A 24,986-nucleotide genomic window follows, 5' to 3' on the forward strand; every position below is an offset into this window, starting at 1 on the left:
ATGTATGTAGTGCTCTTTCAGCCACAGAATCTGGCTGTGGGAAAAATACTGGTAGTTCTACCGTTTGATTTAGATGGAATGGTGAAATAACTTTTGGTAAAAATTTTGGATTAGGTCGTAGGACGACCTTATTTTTATGTATTTGTATAAAAGGCTCTTGTGTTGTGAACGCTTGAATTTCACTTACTCTTCTTAGAGATGTAATGGCGATGAGAAAGGCAACTTTCCAGGTTAGGAATTGTATTCCGCAAGAGTGCATGGGTTCGAAAGGTGGGCCCATGAGTCTTGTTAGAACCACGTTTAGGTTCCATGAAGGAACAGGTGGTGTTCTTGGTGGTATAATTCTTTTAAGCCCTTCTATAAATGCTTTGATAACTGGTATCCTATACAAGGAAGTTGAATAGGTAGTTTGCAGGTATGCAGATATTGCTGCAAGGTGTATTTTAATAGAAGAGAAGGCTAGCTTTGCTTTTTGTAAATGGAGCAAGTAATTTACTATATGTTTTGGAGTTGCATCTAGCGGTTGTATCTGATTATGATGGCAGTACCAAACAAATCTTTTCCACTTACTTGCGTAGCAGTGTCTAGTGGATGGCCTTCTGGCCTGCTTTATGACTTCCATACACTCTTGGCTAAGTTGCAAGTGTCCGAATTCTAGGATTTCAGGAGCCAGATTGCTAGATTCAGCGATGCTGGGTCCGGGTGTCTGATCTGTTGGTTGTGTTGCGTTAACAGATCTGGTTTGTTGGGCAGTTTGATGTGTGGTACTACAGACAGATCTAGCAGTGTTGTGTACCAGGGTTGTCTTGCCCAAGTTGGTGCTATTAAAATGAGTTTGAGTTTGTTTTGACTCAATTTGTTTACTAGGTAAGGAAGGAGAGGGAGAGGAGGAAAAGCGTAAGCAAATATTCCTGACCAGTTCATCCATAGGGCATTGCCTTGGGATTGCTTGTGTGGGTATCTGGACGCGAAGTTTTGGCATTTTGCGTTCTCTTTTGTTGCAAATAAGTCTATTTGTGGTGTTCCCCAGAGTGTGAAGTAGGTGTACAGAATCTGTGGGTGGATTTCCCATTCGTGGACTTGCTGGTGATCTCGAGAGAGATTGTCTGCCAGCTGATTCTGGATCCCCGGAATAAACTGTGCTATTAGACCAATCTGATGGTGGATTGCCCACTTCCATATTTTTTGAGCTAACAAGCTTAACTGCGTTGAATGTGTTCCTCCTTGTTTGTTTAGATAATACATTGTTGTCATGTTGTCTGTTTTGACAAGGATGTATTTGTGGGTTATGATTGGTTGGAAAGCTTTTAGTGCTTGAAAAACTGCTAATAATTCTAGATGATTTATATGCAGTTTTGTTTGATGTATGTTCCATTGTCCTCTTATGTTGTGTTGATTGAGATGTGCTCCCCACCCTGTCATGGAAGCATCTGTTGTTATTACGTACTCTGGCACTGGGTCTTGGAAAGGCCGCCCTATGTTTAAATTTAGACTGTTCCACCATAGAAGCGAGAGGTAAGTTTGGCGGTCTAGCAACACCAGATCTAGAAGGTGACCCTGTGCTTGAGACCACTGTGAGGCTAGGCACTGTTGTAAGGGCCTCATGTGCAGTCTTGCGTTTGGGACAATGGCTATGCATGAGGACATCATGCCTAGGAGCTGTAGTATTGTTTTTGCTTGTATTGTTTGGTTTGGAGACATGTGTTGAATGACCCTGTTGAAATTGTGGATCCTTTGTGGAGTTGGCGTTGCTACTCCTTTTGTCGTGTCTATTATGGCTCCTAGATATTGCTGTACTTTGCTTGGCAGAATGTTTGATTTTGCAAAGTTGACGGTGAACCCTAGTTTGTAGAGGGTTTGTATGACTTGATTTGTGTGGTTTGAGCATTGTGTGAGCGAACTGGTTTTGATTAGCCAGTCGTCTAGATACGGGAACACATGTATTTGCTGCCTTCTGATGTGTGCAGCGACTACTGCTAGGCATTTTGTGAATACTCTTGGAGCGGTTGTTAAACCAAAAGGCAATACTTTGAATTGGTAATGTATTCCTTTGAATACAAACCTTAGATATTTCCTGTGTGATTGATGTATTGGTATATGGAAATATGCGTCCTTGAGGTCTAGGGTTGTCATGTAGTTGTGTTTTTTGAGCAATGGTAACACTTCTTGTAGTGTGACCATGTGAAAGTGGTCTGATTTGATGAATGTGTTTACTACTCTGAGGTCTAGAATTGGTCTCAGTGTTTCGTCCTTTTTTGGTATCAAGAAGTACAGTGAATAAACTCCTGTGTTTATTTGTGTGCTTGGTACTAATTCTATTGCATTTTTTTGCAGTAGTGCTTGAACTTCTATCTCTAGAAGCTGTGAATGGTATTTTGTTAAATTTTGTGATTTTGGTGGTATGTCTGGAGGGAATTGCAGGAATTCTATGCAATAACCATGCTGGATAATTGCTAAGACCCATGTGTCTGTAGTTATTTTGTCCCATGCTTCGTAATATTGACGTATCCTCCCGCCCACTGGTGTTGTGTGGGAGGGGTGTGTGACATGTGAGTCACTGCTTGTTGGTAGTGGTTTTGGGGCTTTGAAATCTTCCCCTATTCCTAGGGAATTGCCCCCCTCTATACTGGCCCCGAAAACCTCCCCTGTACTGTCCCTGGTAGGTGGGCGGTGCGGACTGTGAGGTGCTAGCTTGTGTGGCCTGACCCCGAAACCCTCCTCTAAAAGGTGTTTTGCGGAAGGTGTTATAAGATCCTCTGCCCTGCGGGGAATAGAGTGCGCCCATGGCCTTGGCAGTGTCAGTGTCCTTCTTGAGCTTTTCTATGGCTGTGTCGACCTCCGGACCGAACAGAAGTTTTTCGTTTACTGGCATGTTAAGCACTGCCTGCTGAATTTCTGGCTTGAATCCAGACGTTCTGAGCCATGCGTGCCTACGGATGGTAACCGACGTATTAATGGTTCTTGCGGCCGTGTCTGCTGCATCCATGGAGGAGCGTATTTGATTGTTGGAAATGTTTTGACCCTCCTCAACAACCTGTTTTGCTCTCTTTTGCAGATCTTTTGGGAGATGTTCAATGAGATGCTGCATCTCATCCCAGTGGGCTCTGTCGTATCGCGCTAACAGCGCTTGTGAATTTGCGATGCGCCACTGGTTTGCTGCTTGGACAGCAACCCTCTTCCCGGCTGCATCGAACTTCCTACTTTCTTTATCTGGGGGAGGTGCATCCCCAGAAGTGTGTGAGTTTGCCCTTTTTCTGGCAGCCCCTACCACCACAGAGTCTGGTGGCAGCTGAGAGGTGATGAATACAGGGTCCGTAGGAGGCGCCTTATACTTCTTGTCCACCCTAGGCGTCACTGCCCTACTTTTTACTGGCTCCTTGAAAATGTCCTTTGCATGGCGTAGCATGCCTGGGAGCATCGGCAGGCTTTGGTAGGAGCTGTGGGTTGAAGAGAGGGTGTTAAATAAAAAATCATCCTCTACTTGTTCCGAGTGTAGTTCCACATTATGGAATAGTGCTGCTCTAGCCACCACTTGTGAGTAGGCTGTGCTGTCTTCCGGTGGTGATGGCCTAGTTGGGTATGTGTCTGGGCTGTTATCAGACACTGGTGCGTCGTACAAGTCCCACGCCTCCTGATCTTGGTCATCGTGGCTCATGGCGGTGTGAGCTGGCGAATGTGACGGGGTGTAAGTTGGCGAAGCCGGAGTTACAGGTGGAGGCGAGGGAGGAGGTGTTACCTTTTGTGCTGTTTGTTGCTGAGGAGTAAACTGAAGCGTTCTCTTTCGTTTGACAGGTGGAAGGGTACTGATCTTCCCAGTCCCCTGCTGAATAAAGATACGCTTTTGCGTGTGATCCACGTCAGTGGATTGCAGTTCTTGTTCAAATCTATGTTTCTTCATTTGAGAAGACATAGAATGCTCTTCAGTGTAGGAGCCAGAAACAGGGTCTGATGTCGCTTTTTTCGGCTCCGAAAACCCTGTCGATTGTTTTTTCGGCTCCGAGGTAACCTTCCTTTTTTTCTGTGCCGAAAATTCTTGGCCTCTATGGTCTTCGGCGCCACTGTCTCGGCGTCGATCCGTGTCGACACCGAACTCTCGGTGTCGATGCTTCTGTTTAGCACTCTCTCGGTCCCGAGGAGGCTGCGTGCCGGTGTCTCGACCGGGGTCGGACGATCTCGACACTGAATGGGCCTTTTTCGGTGCCGATTGTTGGTCACCGAGAATTTGGGTGGAGCCATGGCCGGTTGGCAGTGGCGTCCCCTGGGCCTTCTTTCCTTTTTTAAGGTTTGATCTCGACGTCTTACTCACAGTTCTTGTAGAGTGTAGCTCGTCGGAGTCTGAATCCTGGATGGAAAAGGATTCCTCCTGTTCCTCTTCTGTCTCGAACTGTCGACGCTCTTTTGGCGTGGACGCCATCTGGAGTCTTCTCGCTCGACGGTCGCGCAGAGTTTTTCGGGACCGGAACGCCCGACAGGCCTCACAGGATTCTTCGCTGTGCTCGGGTGACAGGCACAGATTACAGACCGAGTGTAGGTCCGTATAAGGATATTTGTTGTGGCATTCGGGGCAGAATCGAAACGGGGTCCGTTCCATCGGCGTTGTCCTCCACGCGGTCGGGCCGACTAGGCCCCGACGGGGTGCCGAAATCTACCCCGAAGGGCACCGAAGCGCTTCGATGTTCAACGCGTCGTTGTATGTGTCTATCTCTAACCGGATCGCAACGATACCGTCGAAAATCTTCCGTCTTCAGCTATCTTTCCGTTCCGAAACTCGGAGCGACAGGAACACGTCCGAACCCGATGGCGGAAAGAAAACAATCGAAGATGGAGTCGACGCCCATGCGCAATGAGCACAGAAGGTGGAGTCACTCGGTCCCGTGACTCGAAAACACTTCTTCGAAGAAAAACAACTTGTAACACTCCGACCCAACACCAGATGGCGAGCTCATGCATACCATGTGTATCTACAGCGACAGATGCCATCGAACACCATCTTTCTAAATGACATCACTCGACACACCAGGGGTGATCTCAAATAAGAATTCAACAAAAGTTCAAAAAGAAAAGTCAAAAAGTGCTGAGGAGTAGCTCTCTTCAGATCAGTGGTGGCTGGTGCGGGAAGAAAAGATCTGACATTGGTGCATCTGGGTGGCACTTACTGTATATAGGAACTGCAATGTAGTTTCTGGCGCAGATGACACGGACAATGGACGTGAAGCCGATCAATACAATCTACCAGCACACACGAGTACTACACACAAAAATCTTCTGGATCCATTCTGAAACCTGGGGAGAATTCAAAGGTAAGGAATCTGCAGCTAGAAGCCTCTATCGGATGGGCCAACATACCACCTAATAATTAACAGCTGCTTTACAAAGGCTGAGTACCAACCTTATTGGCCTAAGGTCTCAGTGTTTTAAAAAAGAGGGTATAAGAAAAATGTGATTTCATTACGATGCAAACTGATTAACACTTGTCATTCTGCAAACAAACGGTACTTAACTTAGATACCATTGGTTGAGATAGCTACTGTAATTATTTCATACTCTGACAGCACAGAGAACTGTTATATTGGCCGGCTGTATGTGATTTCATAAAAAATGATTTAATGGAATCCCATTACTGACAAAGCATTTCACATAAACTGTTTAATGGAAATTTGCAGAAAGCATGGAATTTACCATTGCACAGAGATCAAGTCATAGAATGTACTTTTCTTTTAAATTGGTTCTTATGTGCTTTTTTTAAGTGTGAATTCAATGGTTTCAGGTCAACTTACATTTATGTCTGAGTTATTTATTTCAGTGCTTTACTTCAAGGGACATTTATATTTTTTACATTGTCAAACAAATACTTTGGATGCTTTTCATTAGCAGACCCCTCACCATCCCTCCTAAACACCAGCAATCCCTGAGCTCATCACAACCTGTGAACACCTGCATCCCTACCCTTAATAAAACCTCACCAAGTCAAAGCTACACCCATCCCTGACCTCTTAACTCCATCTTTTCCTGACCCCAAAAAACTTTTCAACCCTTAAAGTCCACTCACCGCTGAACTCTATAAATTCTTCAACATGCCTAAACGACACCCATCTCTCACCCTTAAACTCCAGCCATTCCTGAGCCTTTAAAACTCCTATGCCTAATCCTAACCTATACCTGAACCCTTAAAACCCCTCACTAACCTTATACTCAACTCATCCCTAAACCCTAACCAACCCTAAACGCCACTCATACCTGACAGCCTAAAACCTCTCATCACCCCTGAACACCATCCATCCCAGACCCTGAAAAACCCAACACCCCGAAACTCCACCCATTCCGACCCCTAAAAACCTCTTTCTACATTCAAACTCCACCCATTTCTGTGCCCTTAAAACCCTGCACCACACTTACTTTCGCCTATTCCTGAACCCTAAAAACCCTTTACCACACCTAAAGTCTACCCCCACTCCACCTTAAAGACCCTTCACAACTCTAAACTCCGCTCATTTGTGAATCCTAAAAAGCTGACCACTGCTAATCATCCGTGAATCTAAAAACTTCTCACCACCCCTAAAGTCCACTTATTCCTCATCCTTAATAAAACCCCACCACTGCTATTTTCCACCCATCCCAGAACCCTAAAAATCCCTTTCTACAACACAACTCTCACATCATTGACCCTTAAAAAACCCTCACCATCCCTAAACATCACCCATCCCTGAACCCAAAAAACCCATACTACTCCAAAACTCCTACCTAATTTTAATGTCATTTAGGATTTTTCACAGAAATTACCTTTCCTTTAATACGCTTCCTTTAATTTTCATTTTTTTGTATTTCCTTAACATTTCTTGACTTAAAATTGATTTTCTATGATTCCTCCACTGTGGTTTCTTAGATTGTTTTTTTTTTTTTTTAGTACATATACATTATGAATGGCTGTGTGTGTCTAAAGGCACTGTGCAGCACCAGCTGGATGTAGTGGCACACTAGGGTACAAGCGGGGTGACTACCCTAGTGCCTTGGGGAAATAAGGGCAGTCCCAGGCGACTGAGAAGGAGGAGGAACATGCACGATTAACAATCTGGAGTGGAAACACAATAACTCATCCAAGACATAATAGAGGAATCCTGCTAACGAGGGCACCCCAATAACCCTATTCTGAACTTGTCTCATTCAGTTGTGTTACATCTCAATGCTTCCAGTAGGACCCATTAGATAGAAGGTTCACAATTCAGTAGAAAAATGCTATCAGCATAACAAATGACGTATAGAAGCAGTCAATCATTCATTTTCAAAACAGCTTAGTTAATTGCATCAACATATTAGGAGAACAAGAACTAGTGCTCCTCTAGCACTTTTTACATACTCTTACATTTCTTCTTTGCCTGGCCTGTTTTGGGCCTCTCGGGACGCTGGACGAGCATGGAGCGGAGAGGCGGGGCCCCTGAATCTAGCGCGTAAAGCGCTCTGCAGTCTCCTGCAGTGCTGGACGTTTCTTATTTGCCTGGCCTGTTTTGGGCTTCTTGGGACGCCGGATGAGTAGGGAGCAGAGGGGCGGGGCCCCTGAATCTCGTGCGTAAAGCACTCTGCAGTCTCCCGCAGCGCGGGACGTTTCTTCTTTGCCTGGCCTGTTTTGGTCCTCTCGGGACGCTGGACGAGCATGGAGCGGAGGGGCGCAGCCCCTGAATCTAGCGCGTAAAGCGCTCTGCAGTCTCCTGCAGCGCAGGATGCGCGCGGGCAGCGCCCGGGCCAAGGGCGGGCCCGTCCTGTGACCGGAGAAGACCGTGCCAGGCCCCCCCTCTGATGTTTGCAGCCCTGGAGGAATGAGATGATAATATCTACGCAAGGAAGGAGAAGTAAGCCAAATAATTAGAATTGTTAACTGAGTAGTTTCTTACAGTTTACGCACTTTTTGATATACAGTACCTTTGGTGCTTTGTTATCTTTGTTTGAACTGGTTTAATCTTGGGCCTCTTTGGCTCTATCATATACTGAGACGATGGGTAAAAGGAAGAACATTACATCTTGGGTTGAAGGAACCCAGGGTACACATGTTCAATCACATGTCCAATCATCAATAACTAGTTACTTATCATCAGTTATTGGGGCCATTGAAACTGAAATTGTCCAAGTAGAAGAAAGGATCGGGCTGTTAATAGTTTAACTCAAAGAATTCCTCTTGAGCCCGTGGTATATATTCAGTCCGCAGGTCCTTTGACCACCACCCCCAATCATGGTTTGCCTCAACCCAAAGACAATATATCTGATCTGCATTCTCCACAACCTCTTAATGCATGCAATGAAGTCACAATGGGCCATTTGGTTGTGATTCCTCCTCCCCCCAAAAAAAGGAAAGCAGGAGGCCATCGCAAATGTTTTAAGATTTTAAAACAGGTACCGAAGGTAATGGAAACCCCTTCTTCATTATTGGAAGTCCCAGTAGATCCGTTTTCTACGGCAGGACCATCATCAGTTGTGTTAGGTTCTGATACTAGAAATTCAAGACTTCCTCATGATAGCCATTTGTCTAATTTGGACCTAATGCTCAAAGCTCTTTGAGAAAGGAGAAATTAATATTATTAATCAATACTAAATTTGAGCAGCTACATGACATTGTTTTTAAATCTTTGTCCCAAATGTCCATATTAAAAACTGGTATAAAACCTGCGGTTAGCCTTATTCATGAAACTGCGCTTGAATTTAAAGACTCACAGCAAGTTAATCTTTTAATTGATCAGGATCAATCCCTGGTCCACTGCACATCCACCCGCGGAATTCATGGTAATCTACCCACAGAACCTTTGTTTATTCCGACTGGCAGTACGATTAACCCTTTGGAACGTGAAATAGCCCTTAGGCCTAGATCTCCAATCGCTCAAAAGGAGGTTCTACAGCTTCCGCCGGACAGTATGCCGTATGTTTTGGTCTTAGCTAATGTGCCCCCTCTCAACTCTATTCAGAAGGAAGATACCCGGTCTTTAATAAGGAAATGTGCACATTGGCTGAGGCTAAAGCTCAGACATCAAGACGATTTAAACAGTAAAATTATTATGGCAAGAATGGTGAAGTGGGTAGGTCTGTCTAAAAAAGCATATGAAGGAGATTGTATAGTGATTAATTTTGCCAACCCCCGTTTGGTTAACTACCTGCTGATGACCTCGTCATGGTGTGCGAAGGGGGATGGTGGGATTAAAATGTTCCCTTTAAGTTTCTTCTATGATCCAACCATTTTATTAGTTCCCTCCATTAACGCTCCCCGTGGATCTAATGGAGTAATGTCAAAGACATCTTCACAGGACTATATTTTCGACCCTGATTGTTATCAGAATTTGCTATCTCTTGATGCTAATGATTGGCAAGCGGATGGGACAGGGTACATGACTGGTATCCCGCAGGAAACTGAGATGGAGGTAGGGCATATGTCTTCGGTAATATCGACAGGGTCTGATGAGTCAGTTATTCTATTCCAAAATACAACAGACGTTGCTATAATTAAGGAGCCAATGAATAGGTCCCAGAAAAGTTACACATTTTTATCTTTAATTAGTTGGAATATCGCAGGGCTCGGATCCAAGGTTGAAAATTCAGAATGGTTGGAGTTTGTATCTACTTATGATATTATTTGCCTTCAGGAAACTTGGTCTATGGCCCCTTTTTATTTGGATGGCTATCATTCTGTGTTTCAGCCAGCACTTCCATCCCCAGCGGGTAGAGCAAGTGGGGGGCTTTTGGTACTTGTGTCCTTACAGCTTCCAAAAATGGAGGTGTCTTTGATTTGGTCCTCTGCATTTTTTATGGTGGTCCAATTATCAATGGAAGGGAGTAAGGACATTTTACTCTTGAATTTTTACAATAATATTCTGTGTAATGCCTTGTCAGGAAGCCTTAAAGACCTAACAGATTTCCTAGACTCCTTAGGAATGCTCCAGGACAGGGAGTTTGAAATGATATGGGTTGGAGACTTTAACGTCCCGCTATGCAATCAGGAACTACCTCACATGTGTGGTGCCTTTATAGAAGGCAGAGAGTCATCTACACACTTCATCCACTCTAATCAAGGCGAAGCTTTGAATACCCTTATTTATAAATTTGATCTTGTTTATGCAAGGGATACGACAATTAGACAGACACGAAAGATACCCACCTATACGGGGAGCATGAATGGTAGTATAATTGATTTTATTCTTATTGGCTCGTCACTTTCCCACCTAATTCTGGATTTTAAGATAATATCTCATTGTGCTAGTGACCACAATCCTTTGAGCATAAAATTAGCCCTTAAAACTAGGTTAGTTTTACCCAGAATAGAACATAAGGGGAAAGTAATTTTTAAAAGAAATTTCGGCCTCCGTATAAAGTGGGATAGAGTAGACATTAAAACTTTTCATGAGGACATTATAATACAAAACAAGGCTTATGTTGATAAATGTCTGTCCTTGCAACCTACTTAGGTCCACCTCGTAGCTGCTTATGAGTCTTTAAGTCATGCTATTTCTGAGGCATTAATGTGCACCAAGCCTATTAAAGGTGTAAAACCCCAACGCTGGTTTAATTCTGCCTGCACGGCAGCCCACAAAGACCTAAAAACAGCTATCAAAACTATCCCATTTAGCCGTGATTTAGTCAAACAGGCTAGGGGTTGATACAAGTTGGCCCTTGAGGATAGGAAGAACGAAGTACGATCTAGAGCATGGGAAGATCTCATGGCAGCTACGGAATTGAGGGATCCTGCACAATTTTGGAAGGTGGTTAATCACCCGTATTTCTCAGGAGAGGATAATAAGGAGGATGACTGTCTGATACCCGAGGGGGTCTGGGTGAAACATTTTACAACAGTATTTCAATCTGTAAATGACCCTAATCATGGAAAGGAGGATTGTGGCTCTCCAGTATTGGTTACCCCAAAACCACAAAAGAGTGGGTTACTATTTGAGATACACGAGGTAACCACAGTTATTAAAAAAAATGAAATCAGATAAAGTGCCCGGTCCGGACGGGGTTCCAGTGGATTTATTCAAATCCTTCCCTGATCTGTGGGCCCCGTTAATTACAAATGTTCTGAATAGTGCCACTAAAAGCTCTATCCCTTCCTCTTGGCTAACGGCAATAATTGTCCCGATTTTTTAAAAGGGTAATAGGCTTGATCCCACCTGTTATAGACCAATTTCTCTCATTGACTCTACGGCAAAAATCCTGGGGAGTGTTATCTTGAATCGGCTTGAGGATTGGGTGACAAGGACAAAAATCCTATCCCCAATTCAATACGGCTTTAGGCCTGGACTAGGCACAGTGGATCAGGCCTTAAATTTGCACCTCATCCTTAGCAAATATGTCATTGCCAAAAGAGAATCTATCCACTTAGCTTTTATTGATCTATCCAGTGCTTTTGATATGATGAATAGAGAGAAATTGTGGGCACTAATGGACACAATGGGGGTTGAGCAGATTTGTTGGACTTGATTAAACGACTATAGACGGATCTTACTATCTCAGTGCAGTTTGGTCAACATGGCGAAAGGTCCCATCCCCTCGCATTTAAACAGAGTGTTAGACAGGGCTGTACTTTGGCACCTTTTTTATTTCTGTTATGTACTAATGGTCTGTATAGTTATTTAGCAAAAAATGGTAAGGATTTTCCTAGGATGGGTTTTAGACAACTTCCGATTTAATTATATGCTGACGATGCCGTTTTAATTGCCCGTACAGCAAATGGTTTACAGACTCTTTTGGATCTTTTTTTTAACGTATACACAAGAGCTTGATCTGAAAGTTAATTTTAAAAAGTCACATGTCATGATCTGTGGTCCCAGAAACACGCGAACAAATCGCTTTACTATGGGGGGAAATATTTTAACAAAGGTGAAAGATTTTTGTTACTTAGGTTTTCACCTAAGCTCTTCTTTGTCGTGGAACCCCCACTTGAACTTAAAGGTTCAACAAATGGAAAGAAATGTGGAAGCGATTTTTCATTTTGCCCGTAGACTAGGACACAGACCAGTCCATCAGATTATCATGCTCTATAAATCCAAATGTGTTTCAGCAGCAATTTATGGGGGGGGGGGAGCCTTTGGGGATACACCAGCTCAACCATTTTACAACGGGTAGAGAATAAATTTCTCCATCGGCTCCTTCCGGTATCTAAGAACGTAGCGAACATTATGTCATGAGGAGTTGGGAATCCGTTACATTAAAGATTTGATTGATATTGCCCCACTTTTGCTATGGATAAAAGTATGGCTAAACCCCGTGGCTAGTTTAGTTCAAGATTGTGTAAAAGATTGTATCTTACTAGCTAACCACAATAAAATTCCATGGCTCAATTTCATTCAAAATTCTTTTCGGAAATTGGACCTGGAGTTCATGTATCTTAAACCCCAGCTCATGCCTGCAAATGCCAAGGAAATTGTTAAATCTCGATGCATAGAGTATACTATGATCATAGATATCAAGTGGCTGAGAAATTGAAAACATTTGAATTATATGTACAGATTTCAACTTCAAATTTGATAGAACCATATTTCATCTGGTTTCTGATTCCCTCTCTGTACTCTCTACTTGTACTTTTTAGATTTAATATGATTTGTTTTAGAGTGGCTTTTCCAACAAAATGTATGTGGCAAAAAACGTTACTGCCATGCCCTTGCGATAAATTTTCTAAACAAAGCACTTGTCACTTTGTTTTATTTTGTTCGCTTTACTCAGCTCCTAGGAAAGTTTTTATATTGCCAATTTTGTGTAAATTACACACTTCTTCTCATAAGGAGGCACTGATTAGTATTCAAAGACTTCCATCTAAACAAATGTGCAGCTCAATTTTAAGTTTTATCAAATCAGCCATTACTATTAGGAACCAATATGAACTGGTCGATGTGACAGTTTGTTAATGTAATTTTAATATGTGATTTTCAACACTATTACAACTTTGGAGGAGGTGTTAATCCGTCCCAAATTTGACGGATATACCACCAGCCGTATTACGAGTTCCATAGGATATAATGGACTCGTAATACGGCTGGTGGTATATCCGTCACTTTACCGTCACTTTTGGGACGGATTAACACATCCTCCAAAGTTGTAATAACCCCCTTTATTTTTTGGTTCAGGATTTTAAAATGTGTAAATGATTATTTATTGATTTAGAAGGGCTATGGGATATTTTTTGATTTTTTATAATTAGTTTTGTAATATTTGTAGATTGAAGATATTGGCCTTTTGAATCAAGTAATAAGGATTGCATTTGTATGGTGATATATATTTTAAGTATGTATGTGTGCTTTTATGGCAATACGCTGAATAAAGATTTTTGACTGACTGACTGGCTGACTGACATACTCTTACGTGCCATGTGAATTGGCCCAAAACCAAAAGAAAGGCATCCAAGGGTACATAAAAGTGTACTCTTGGTAACCCAGGGGTACACTTTTACATCTGTACTGATAAATCCTTTTGAAAACTGCCCCCATGTGTATACTGAATTGCAAGTGATTGGGACAATGATAGTAAAGGACGTCACACCGAACAATCAACCTCAGTCATACTCCGGCTGTTTTGTCTGGTCTAAAAGCATCAGTTGACATGTCAATCCATGCTTTCATTACTGGGTCACTACAAAGATGCAGAGAAATGTGAGTGCTCCAGGTATAAGTTTACGGGAAGGACCAAATGCCTCATGATGAGAGAAAGCGGATGGTGCTGTTCCAAGTGAAAGCATAAGGAACAGAACAAATAATTACAAGAAATAATCGGAATCCAGAAGCCACTGTCTGGATTCACATGAGAAAATCTGGAACCAGGCAGCACAACTATCACTGTCCATCACAAACTAAACAACGGTTACTCTTGTCTTGGTCAAAATTAAATAAGCAATTTTAAAACTAAAGGACTGATTGCTTCTATACATCAAATGCTGTGAAGATTATATTTTTCTGCTGTACTATAATAAACATTGTCTAATGAATACTAAAATGCATTCTGGTTTAACACTGCATCCAAAGGTCGCCTTGAGATGTGCAAAAACACAAAACTACTGCACATGAATTTAAAAAATGTTTAGCCTTGGAAGGGGAGATACACAAGAAACACTGCATACAATACGTTAAAGCACAGATCTTCCAAACAAAAGTTCCACTCTAAATCTGGACTCTAAGAAATATTCTTTTTCAAAGAAAATCATAGGGCTGCCATTCAGATCACCTTCATAAAAAAAATAAAAAATAAAAAAAATGCTGAAGATATAACTGTGACTCCTTAGGGAAAAGTGATAACACATTTAGGTGAAGGCTTCTTGGCAGCTCTAAACAATGATTTACCTAGGTGATGAAATTGGCTGTTTGTTTACTGCCATCTTTGGGAGACCCCATGTAGGAAGCTTATAATTGACTATCTATACAGGTATCACATGTGCAGTTTATGTAATGACTGACCTCTATTTGGATACAGTTTATTTATGTATTTTAATGTTTCATAATGCAGCCACGGAACCAAAACGTTGGCACACCACACCAGTAGCATCGGGATAACTGGAAGGTTCAGGTCAATGTTAAATGTCAATGTTTAATCCGACTGAACGGGTGTGAAGGGAGCCATACGGCGCGCATTAACAGAGCACTTGAGGAATTTAGAAACGACTGAAAATATTTGCGACCATTAAAAATGTACAAGCCTGCTAAATTACCACACATTCTAGAAACCTGCAACACGTTCCTTACTAAAAAAGGGAAATAACTCTACTTTTGAAATATATAACAATTAGGGACTTAAAATTTTCAACTCGTACCACTTATGCAACCGCATCTTTATGTATATGGGCAGCTGGGCCACTGCTGACTAGCATTAACCGTGACATACACCTTGTCCTAAGTAAACTCGGGCCTTACAAACCTTAAGCATTCAGAAGCCAAGCATACAGGTTTAGGCTGTTTAGATCCATATTCCAATATTCAGTGAAACGTGACGGGGATAAAAATCTCAAAAGTATTTCAACTAAACTGTTTAATCACATTTCCAAGATAAATTTCATTTATCGTTTGGCAGAAACCAAATCACAGAATATCATTTTTATTGAACAGGACATCTACAGCTTAAATGCCATCCATCTTGAATACGGCTTCTCTGGGTCACTTTTTGTAAGGATTGCACAGATCATTTTCCCTTCAGAAAAAAATGTCTTATCACTGGGTGGTATTTCAGGTTTTTTTTTAACTGCTGATCCAGGGGTTAACCCTGAACCACATACTTCTGACTTTCCACGACTATTAATGTCCCATGCTCCATCTTCCTCACTCCTCTTCCATGCTTTGAGGGTCGAGGGTATACATTCTTGATTTATAAAGTGGGAACATTTTCCCCCTCTTGCTGTTCCTTTTTTCCATATTTTTGTGTGGGGCACACTTTAAAATCCTCAGTGCTCGTATTAACACTTTCCATACTCAGCCGACTTTAATATTAAATAATGAAACATTGAATATATTAAAAATGTATATGTGTAGCTATTTTCTTGTCTTACTATAGATTCGGGTATGTTCCGAGCCCATAAACGGAAATTAACATGGTTGAGTCGGAAGAGGTGTGAGGACAGTACAAAAAGAACACTGCATGACACTGATTAACAACCTTGCTCTACTGCCAAGGTCCCCACCTCCTCCTCTAATTGGATGACTGATGCCTTGAAGACAGCAGCGATGGAATGATGAGAGTAGACCAGTGCTTAATTTGTGCTTATTGTTTCCGGTGCACAGCACCGGCACTTATTTTTGAAGGCGGGCAATTATTTTTATGCCTCACGCATTTGCTGCAAGCAGAATACACATGTGGGAAAGACGGAGGAAGAAAAAACGAAAACGTATCACAACGGGAGAAAGCAGAGAGCTGCAAGAGTGCGCTGAAGGGGCAGGGAGTGGCTTTAAATGGATTGAAGAGGCCCGAGATGGCATGGCTTCAGTATTATGCTGCCTCAGTTTTCCATGTTCCCACATTTATTTGCAGCAGCCACGTGTTTAGGAGGAAGGATTTGGGCACCGGCACTTTTTTATTTACAAATTAAGCACTAGAGCAGACGCTGTAAGTTCCCCTCATTGGATGAGTGCTCCTATATATTTAGTAGCTGTCATCCAATGGGGAAAAGGTGAAATGACCATTCACTACTCTTCCTACCCTGGAGATATGGACAGGGTGACCGATTCACAAAGAGCCTCTGCACACCTGGCGGAGGATCTGCAGTCATGGTGGAATCTCCGCAATGAGAAACTGGAACAGGGGATCTCACCAGGACTGAGGAGCCATGAGTGCGGATGTTCTTTGTGAATCAGGCCCTCGTTGTTTTCACTGTACCTTCAACTTTTGCCTGCAATGCAAGCATACGTTTCATGTGGAAAGAGGATTACTCTTTTATGCACAGCTCACGCAGACGTGCCACCTGGGCGGCATCCAAGTGAATTAAGAAGATAGCTGGGTAAAGTTAAGGGTATAAACTTTGCTTTGGCAGCGAAATTTCCTGGGATTTGTCTGCCAAAAAAGTGAGATAGGATGCAAGAGATGGCGAAAAACGGGCAAAAAGAGGCAAACAGGTCAAAGAAAGTAAGAACAAGAGCGATATGTAAAAAGAGGCAACGTCTGGAAAGTAACTAAAGAGTAACGGCGCAACAGTGAATGGGCAAGAGGCACAAACCTGAGAGAAAGTAACAGTGCAAAAGTGATAAGAGAAAAAAGGCAAAGAGTTCAGGTGAGAGAGCAGAAACAGCACAGTGAGAGTGAAAGAGTGAGAGCAGGAAGAGAGGCAACAGGCAGAGGAGAAAGGCAAGCGTGCGAGCCTGGAAGCCACGGTGCAGTGCTGCGATGTAGCGGGTCTGAAAGGGCCGAGCCTGCTTGGAGGGCCGGCCACAGGTGGGGCAGGGAGGCAGGGCCAGGAAGGATCGTCTTAATCATAATTAGCTTATTGAGCTGTGTTGTGTACCTGCCTATGTATTCCCCTTTCCTTCCTGGTCTATTTAAATAAAAGGCATTTGTTCATATTCATAGATATCATAATAAATGCCCTCGTTGTTAGGGATTTGTGGTCTATGTAAGTAATATGAGAATGTTAAGTATTGTGGAAGGAAGGTTTGTTATTGTTGTATATTATTCACAATGTCTAACGTAGTCTTGGAAAAATAGGAGCCATCTCCTGGATACAAATGCAGCCAGTCTATTACTTCCCTGCTTGAAGCTTAGGTGTAATTTGATGTTTGATTTGAGAGTAGACAAACTGATGTGCCCAAGGAGCAGTAGCATATATTTGCCTGCTTCATTGTGGCAGTAGTTAAGATGTGTGTCAGATAATATTTATATTCATCCAGTACTGATAGGACTTCCATTTTACCTGCTTTAGGCGACAACAAGCAGGCTACCCTGATTCTCTTTGTTCTTTTTGTGGCATATGCACTAGTTCACCAAAAACGTATTTTCTGCTAATGAAAATTGGCTGGCATCACAAGGACAAAATGCAGCAATATAGAGGCAACAATTTCAGATTAGCGTACCAGAATGCAGCCCCCCAAATCTACTGTAAGGAGTGCTCAAGTGCAGGGTAATATCTCTCCTATTTTCAAAGGGTTAATGCGCCTCCCTGGCCGAGGTCACTGAGCGACACTTCATCCCTTTTAAATAAAAGGGGACAAAATACAGATTCATATCAGTATGGATAGTCCAACATCTTGCTAATTCTTAAACTCACTTATTTTTGAAGGATGAAGAGTTTCCTCTGTTTAAGTGGGACGAAGAGGAAGTGCTGTGTTTTGAGGGAGACAAAGGACCCATTAACCTTTGTTAGGTCAAATGTCCTGAGGAACTCTCCAACGCACAAATCAAGGAACCTGAAATGATTTAGACTCTCTTATCCACCTGCGCCAAAACAAACAGTGAAAAGAGTTGCGAAAAGTGTTCAATTATTCTCCGCAGATTCCCGCAACAGATGGCAAAGCTACCAGAAAGCCATGGCGTTTAGTGGCGGCTGTTGAAATCTGGAAGTGGTAGCACCTAAGCGTTCCGGGTGAGTGCCCTGCGGCGAGTGAGCAAACCCAGCCGTTACAGAGGGATTCCCGGGAGCTTTTCCCCAGTGAAAATTCTGAAGAGTGGGCAAATGGCGCATTTTCGAAATTTGGAAAAGCAAGAAGATTAATAAAGCAATCGTGAAAGTGTAGTTATCGCATCAATAAAGAGATTTCATATGGTAATGACGTAGGGAGCTCTTCAAAAAGGTAGTCAGGATTTGGTCATTTTAGCTACTTTCATCTCTCAGTTGGAACCCTGAAAACAGATGCAGCGGTAGCAGCTGCTTTCTCTCAAGAATTAAAAGACTTGAAACATGCCTTATTCTTAGTTGTTCTATCCTGTCACCAAAGCAGCTTTAGCTGAGTTGACCCTTCAAATCGGCGCAGCTCAACAAACGAGTCACAAATGAGAAAAATGACGAGGAACTTTTAAGAACAAGTTAGTTAGCTTTCGGTAACAAATTATCTGGTAGAGACATATTTTAGTTGCTGATTCCTTACCTTAGGATTTCCCCAGGTGTCAGACTGAATCCGGAGATTCTTCTTTGAGCGGTACCCATGTGCGCCATCAGGTGGCGTCGGCCGACTCCGCATGTGTCGTTGGCATTGTGGTCGATGTGATGACGTTGCGGTCGTATACAGGCACCACCCCAGCATGCTGACATCAGTTTCTTTTCACGTCTTTCCATGCAAGTAGTGTGGCGTCCTAAAGAACACTGATATTGGTGCAACAGAACTAGGGTGCTGAAAGGGAGTCCCTGTCCCTAGAAATCAGTTTGAAAGCGGGGGGGGGATGAGTGGGTTGGTAAGGAATCTGCAACTAGGCAAGTAGAATATGTCTCTACCAGATAATTCGTAACTTGTTCATCTGACAGAGACCTCTAGCTGCAGATGCCTTACCTTAGAATAGATACCCAAGCAAAACCATTCTTGGAGGTGGGTTGTGAACCAAGATCAGACTAAAAAGTCCTGCAGGACCGAACGGCCAAGTAGTTGTCTATGCAGTCCTGACTGTCCAGGCAGTAATACTTTGTGAACGGGCGAAGAGGCCCACGTTGCTGCCTGGCAGATGTCTAGGACCCGGCCTCCGTGCCACGCTGTGGTTGCAGCAGTAGTTCTGGTGGAATGAGCACGCAAACCATCAGGGGGTTTCTTGTTTGCCAAAGAGAAGTACATCTTAATGCAGATGACAACCCATCAAGAGATGGTCGACTTCTGCACTGCTCATCCTTTCTTCACACCCAGATAACCTATAAAGAGTTAATCATCCACTGGGAAATCCTTTGTACAACTAAAGTAGAAAGCCAACACTCTTTTTGGATCCACAGGGTGGAGTCTTGCGGGGGAGCGTAAAATGTGATGGACAGGCCTACTTGAAATGGCATGACCATTTTAGGAAGGAAGGATGTCTTGGTACGAAGCACCACTTCGTCAGAATGGACAGATAGAAATGGTGGGTTTGAAGAAAGAGCTTGAAGCCCACTCACTCTGAGAGCAGAGGTGATTTTCAGTGTGGGGAGCCACAAGGAACAATTATGTAGTGGCTCAAAAGGGGAACCCATAAGGTATGTAAGTACAAAGTTTAAATCCCACTACAGTATTCTGAATGAGGTAGGAGGGAACATGTGAGTCTCTTAAGAAACCTCCCAACGATGGGAGATTTGAGTAAGAGTAGTGGATCTGGCAATCTAAGGAAGGCCGATATGGCAGACAGGTAGCCTTTAAGGGTGCTCAAAGTAGAGCCCTGCTGGGCAAGAGAGAGGACGAACAGTAGAACCTCAGACACAGGTGCAGAAAGAGGATCAACAGATTTGTTGGTAAGCCATGCCACAAATCTGTTCCTATGGCAGGCGTATACCGTTTGGGTGGAGGGACGCCTGGCTGCCAAGATAACATTACAGACTTAAAGCAGAAGGTCAAAAGCTGTTAACTGCCGCAGCTAAATCACCACGCAGCAAGAAGGCGGAGACTGGACAGGTGCAGGTGGAGAACCGTCCCTTGCTGCTGAGAAAGAAGATCCTCCCGAAGGGGCAGTCTGATCAGAGGATGGATGGCCATGCTCAGAAGCTTGAGATATCATACTCTTTGTGCCCAGTGCAGAGCCACCAGGATTACTTGGGCCCAGTCGCACTTAAGTGGTATTGGTGGGAAAGCATAAAGGAGACCTGAGTTCCACTTGAGAAGAAAAGCATCTCCGAGTGCATGCCGCTTTGGAAACTTACAACGTGCAAATCAGCTTACATTGCGCGTTCCCTGTGGAGGCGAACAGATCTAGCCAAGGCTCTCCCCACTGCTGAAAGAGACCTTGCGCCACCTCCGGATGGAGACACAATTCATCGATGGCTGAGTTCATCTGCTCTGGCATTGAGAGAGCATGCCAGATGCTAAATCACCAATGATATGCCCCGACGTTCCAGCCATGTCCAGAGGTGCAGAGCCTCTTGACAAATGGTCCACGAATCCACTCTGCCCTGCTTGGTGCAGTACCACATGGTGATGGTGTTGTCTGTGAACACCTGCACTACTTTCTCTTGGAGAGGGGGAAGGAATGCTTTCAATGCAAGCCTGATTGCCCTGAGCGTGAGAAGACTGATGTTGAGCCCAGACTCCGCCGGAAACCAGACGCCTCTGATCTCCACCTCCCCCATGTGGCCACCCCACCCAATGAGTGACGCATCTGTCATTACTGTGAGATCTTGTTGGGGAAGGGAGAGGGATCTGCCTCTGACCCAATCTCGATTCAAAGCCACCACTGCAGATCTTGCAAGGTCCACTGCAGAGTCTGCATTTGCCATCTGGCATGTGTCACCAGCAGGATGCAGGAAGCCATGAGTCCCAGTAACCTCATAGTCATTCTCACTGAAACACAGGATAGAGGCTGAAACATCGGTATCATATCCTGAATATCCCAGATTCTCTTTTCGGGAGGATAGGCCCAAAACTGCACTGTGTCCAGAACAGCTCCGGTGAAAGGGAGTATCTGAGAGGGAGTCAGGTGTGACTTTGGCATGTTTATAGTGAACCCAAGCAAATGCAGGAGGTTTGCCGTAGTCTGGAGGTGGGAGACGACAGCCTGGGGCAAGCTTACCTTTAACAGCCAGTTGTCGAGGTAGGGGATAACTGAAACCCCTAGTCTGCCCAGAGAAGCTGCAACCACTGCCATCACTTTCGTGAACACCTGAGGGGCGTTGGTAAGGCAGAAGGGGAGCATGGTAAACTGAAAGTGGTTTTGACCTACAATGAACTGCAAGTAATGTCTGTGGGGAGGCAGGAATATAAAAATAGGCATCCTGCAAGTCCAACATTACCATCCAGTCTCCAGGGTCTAGGGTCTGGGGCAGAAAGGACCTGAGCTAGAGTGACCATTTTGAACTTCTCCTCCTGAGAAAGAGATTCAGGGCCCAGAAGTCTAGGATAGGGCAAAGGCTCTTGTCCTTTTTGGGCACCAGAAAGTAGTGGGGATAACAACCTCAACCTACTTCTGGTACAGGAACCCTCTCTATGGTACCCTTGGCCAAGAGAGCTGTAATCTCCTTGTGGAGAAGTGCCAAATGAACCTTAGTCATGCGATCATAGGATGGTGGCATGGAAGGAGGGGTAGTCTCAAAGGGGAGGGAGTAGCCCCTTTGGACTAAATGCAAAACCCACCTACCCACCATGATGGATTCCCAGTGAAGCAGGAGATGGTGGATCCTGCCTCTAACTGGTCCGGCATGGAGCGACGAACTAGGAAGGTTTGGAGGCTGCAGTGGGATGGTGGTGGACTGGGTGGACCACTGGCTCCCTAATCCACGAGCACGTGGGATCTCAAACCCGTGGCCACGCAGAGGCTGTGCAGCATGCACAGCTTGGTGGCTGGAGGGGAATGGACGTGGTTGGGTGCCCCTTCTGTAGCCACGAAAGGGGGTGAAAAGTGGACTGTGGGGGTGGGGGGGTGAGGAGCAGCTGCAAGCCCAAGGGGACCGAGCCGTAGCCTGGATTCCTTAAAGCGCTCAGGTGCAGAGTCCACTTTGTCTCCTAAAAGACCGGTGCCATCAAAGGGCATGTCCAAAAGCGATTGCTGGACATCCCCCGAATAGACAGATGTCCTCGACCAGGCATGGTGCAGTAAGGCCACCATCGATGCAACCAATCTGCCCAGCGAGTCTGTTGTTTCCAGCACACAACGTATGGTGAACTTTGCTGGATTCCTCCCATCAGCAATGGCTAAGAGAGAACTGCCGGGCCTCCTCCAGGAGCTGCGCCAGCATCTGCGCAACCCTATTTTGTAGGCATATGGTGTTGCCAGACTGCAATGCCAGACCGGAGGAAGACAACATTTTCTTCCCTAGTTGATTAAGTTTCTTTGATTCTCTATCCGGGGGTGCAGAAGGGAAAGGAATGCAAATCAATGGTGGTGGGTGATTGTCCTGTTCACAGGAGCCCCTGTGCTGGGTCTGGACCAGGCACCCAGTAGGACATCAGTGAGGGCTTCATTAAAAGGTAGAAGGGGGTTCCAAGTTAGAAGCCCCAGGCTGAAGCACCTCAGTCAGGACTGCCTCAGTCCTGACTGCCACAGAAGGTAGCTTAAGGCCAAGGACCTCAGCCCTTCTCACCACCCCAGAATATGACGCTCACCCTTCGTAGCCATGGTAGGAGGAGAAAGCATGCCAGCATCAGGAGAGGTATCGAGACCACTAGCTTCGCCCAACTCCTGAGCCCAGTCCATTTCAGGGTCTTCCAGCTGGAATTCTAAGGGGTCCAGCGACCCCTCCACACTTTCCCCATACCCATAAGAATAAGGATCAGGATCCAACCTGGGGAATGTAGGCCCTGTCAAAACCAGAGCTGGCGTTGAACGACATCGGTCTGCCTCTGAATCAGAGTCGGGTATAAGTATGGATTTGACGTCGATCTTGAGGCCGACCGATGTCATAAGCATCAATGTCTTTGCCAGCATCAGGGAAGGTCACATTGACATGATTCACGTCAGCGCAGATCTGACAATCGATCCTGAGGGGCCCTTCGGAGACGGGGCCGAAGCTGCCAGTGCAGAACTCGAAAGGTCCCCCTCCGACTCCACTCGGCCCAAAGATGCCATAGTGGGGTTGGTCTGCCCAAAAATGAGTTATATGGCCTCATAAAAGTTGGGCAGGGGTGGCTCCAGCTCCTGGAAACTAGGAGAGGTGCAGAGTCGACCAAGAAACAGGCTCCGAAGATAGAGGCCTAGAGTGTCGAAGCTCTTCCAACGTCGCATCGTCCGAGCGATGGGGCGAACTCAAAGAACGTTTGCTCTTCTTCGACTTCCTCTCTTTGGGACCCAAATGTCCAGTGGACTTCAAATGGGATGAAGAAGAGTGGTGGTGGATTTGTGAGTGGTCTCGTGACCTTCTTTTCGAGCAAGACCAGGAGCAATGCAGAGTGGAGTGCTGGGCTGCCATGAGCTTTAGAGACTGCTCCCTCACAGCTTTTGGGTTCTTGGCCCAGCACTCCGAACACGACTTCAGGTCATGATCACGCTCTAGATACCGCAAACACACAAGGTGCGGATCCGTCACCGACATCATGCGATGGCAGGAGTCACACAGCTTAAAACCGGTCTCCTGTGACACCTTGGCGTTCCAGAAAGTGTCAAGAAGTCAGTCAAAAAATGACTGAGGTTTGCTCTTCTCTGGATTGTGCGTAGGCTGGCGTGGAAAGAAAAGAACTGATGTCAGCACGCCGGGGTGGTGCCTATATACGACTCTGTCATCATGGTGACCACGATGCCAACGGCGCACACAGATTCGAATGACGCCACCTGACGGTGCGCAGGGTACTGCTCTAAGAAAAATCTCCGGATCCAGTCTGACACCTGGGGGAAATTCTAAGGTAAGGAATCTGCAACTAGAAGTCTCATTCAGATGTTAGAATGCAGGCACGCATGCAGCTCACGTGAATCGTTCACAGACTATTAGATGTGTCCACTCGACTCCACTCCTAAAGGGGATCTACACTGTGATGATTACACTAGGCTCAGAGTCAGGACAAATGTGACTCTAGCCTGGCCACAGAAGATGTCAGATGTGGTCTCTGTCTGGCCTCTCCCGCATACCCTTGCGCAAACAACGCAAGGCACACGATGAGAGGGGAGAGACAGGCTGGCTGAGCAGCCCAGCAATGGCAGAAATGGCAAGTCACTGCATGGCATCACAGTAAGTCATTACAGTGGGTGGTCATGCTCCGTGGGCAGAGACTCCCAACCACGTGGTGTGCCTCATTTGCACACTCTACACCAGAGTCCTAGACTTGGCCTAGCAACTGCACCTCTCTTCTAATCCAGTCGCTGCTCCCTTGCAGTTACACAGCATGAGAGAAGTGCCAGGATTGGCTTGAGCAAGCAAACTCACCTCTCTCTAGTTCATTAGGAGACTGAAAGTTGCTGCTTTGCTCAACCCCGCTTACTAATGTGCAGGTGGAGTCAGGGCCCTAGTTCTTAGGAGACTGGGGATTGCAGCTTTGATCAACCCCTGATCTGCAGGCGGAGAGAGGCCTTTTAATTTGCTTGTCAGACTGGCCGAAGAACATTAGCTGTCCAACCCGACATATGCACTTTGTGGGCCTAGGTGCTGTGCGCTTGCTACCATTTGTACTGGTGTCTACCAAAATTGAAGCCCCATCCCCTTCAGGGGCTGCCAACATAAACCACTCACGGCTGAAGGCTAGCTGCCGCAAGCACAATAAAACTTTGGAAGTTTGAAATTAATTATAGGTGTAGGGGGCCACATTATGAGTGGGACAACACCCCAATTCCGTAAGGCAGTAACTGCCCACTGCATTCAATGATACATTTGGGATTTGGTAAACCATCGCTCTGTTTTGGATAATGAAATGGACTTATTAGTACTTGTGAGCCTAACCTAAGATCATTATGGCTGTGTTCACTGACACCTGACTCAATGAAAATTTATGACCACCAATCTTGCTTATTTCCCAAACAAATGGCTACACAGA

General features: G+C 44.9%; 1 protein-coding gene across 5 annotated transcripts in view; it reads right to left on the minus strand.

Annotated features, from left to right (window-relative positions):
* Positions 1-24,986, minus strand: part of FYCO1 (FYVE and coiled-coil domain autophagy adaptor 1) — a 733,597-nt gene that overhangs the window by 246,811 nt on the left and 461,800 nt on the right. The gene's annotated exons all lie outside the window — the stretch shown is intronic.

Source organism: Pleurodeles waltl, chromosome 2_1, assembly GCF_031143425.1.
Source record: "Pleurodeles waltl isolate 20211129_DDA chromosome 2_1, aPleWal1.hap1.20221129, whole genome shotgun sequence".
In the NCBI taxonomy this organism is placed as follows: Eukaryota; Metazoa; Chordata; class Amphibia; order Caudata; family Salamandridae; genus Pleurodeles; species Pleurodeles waltl.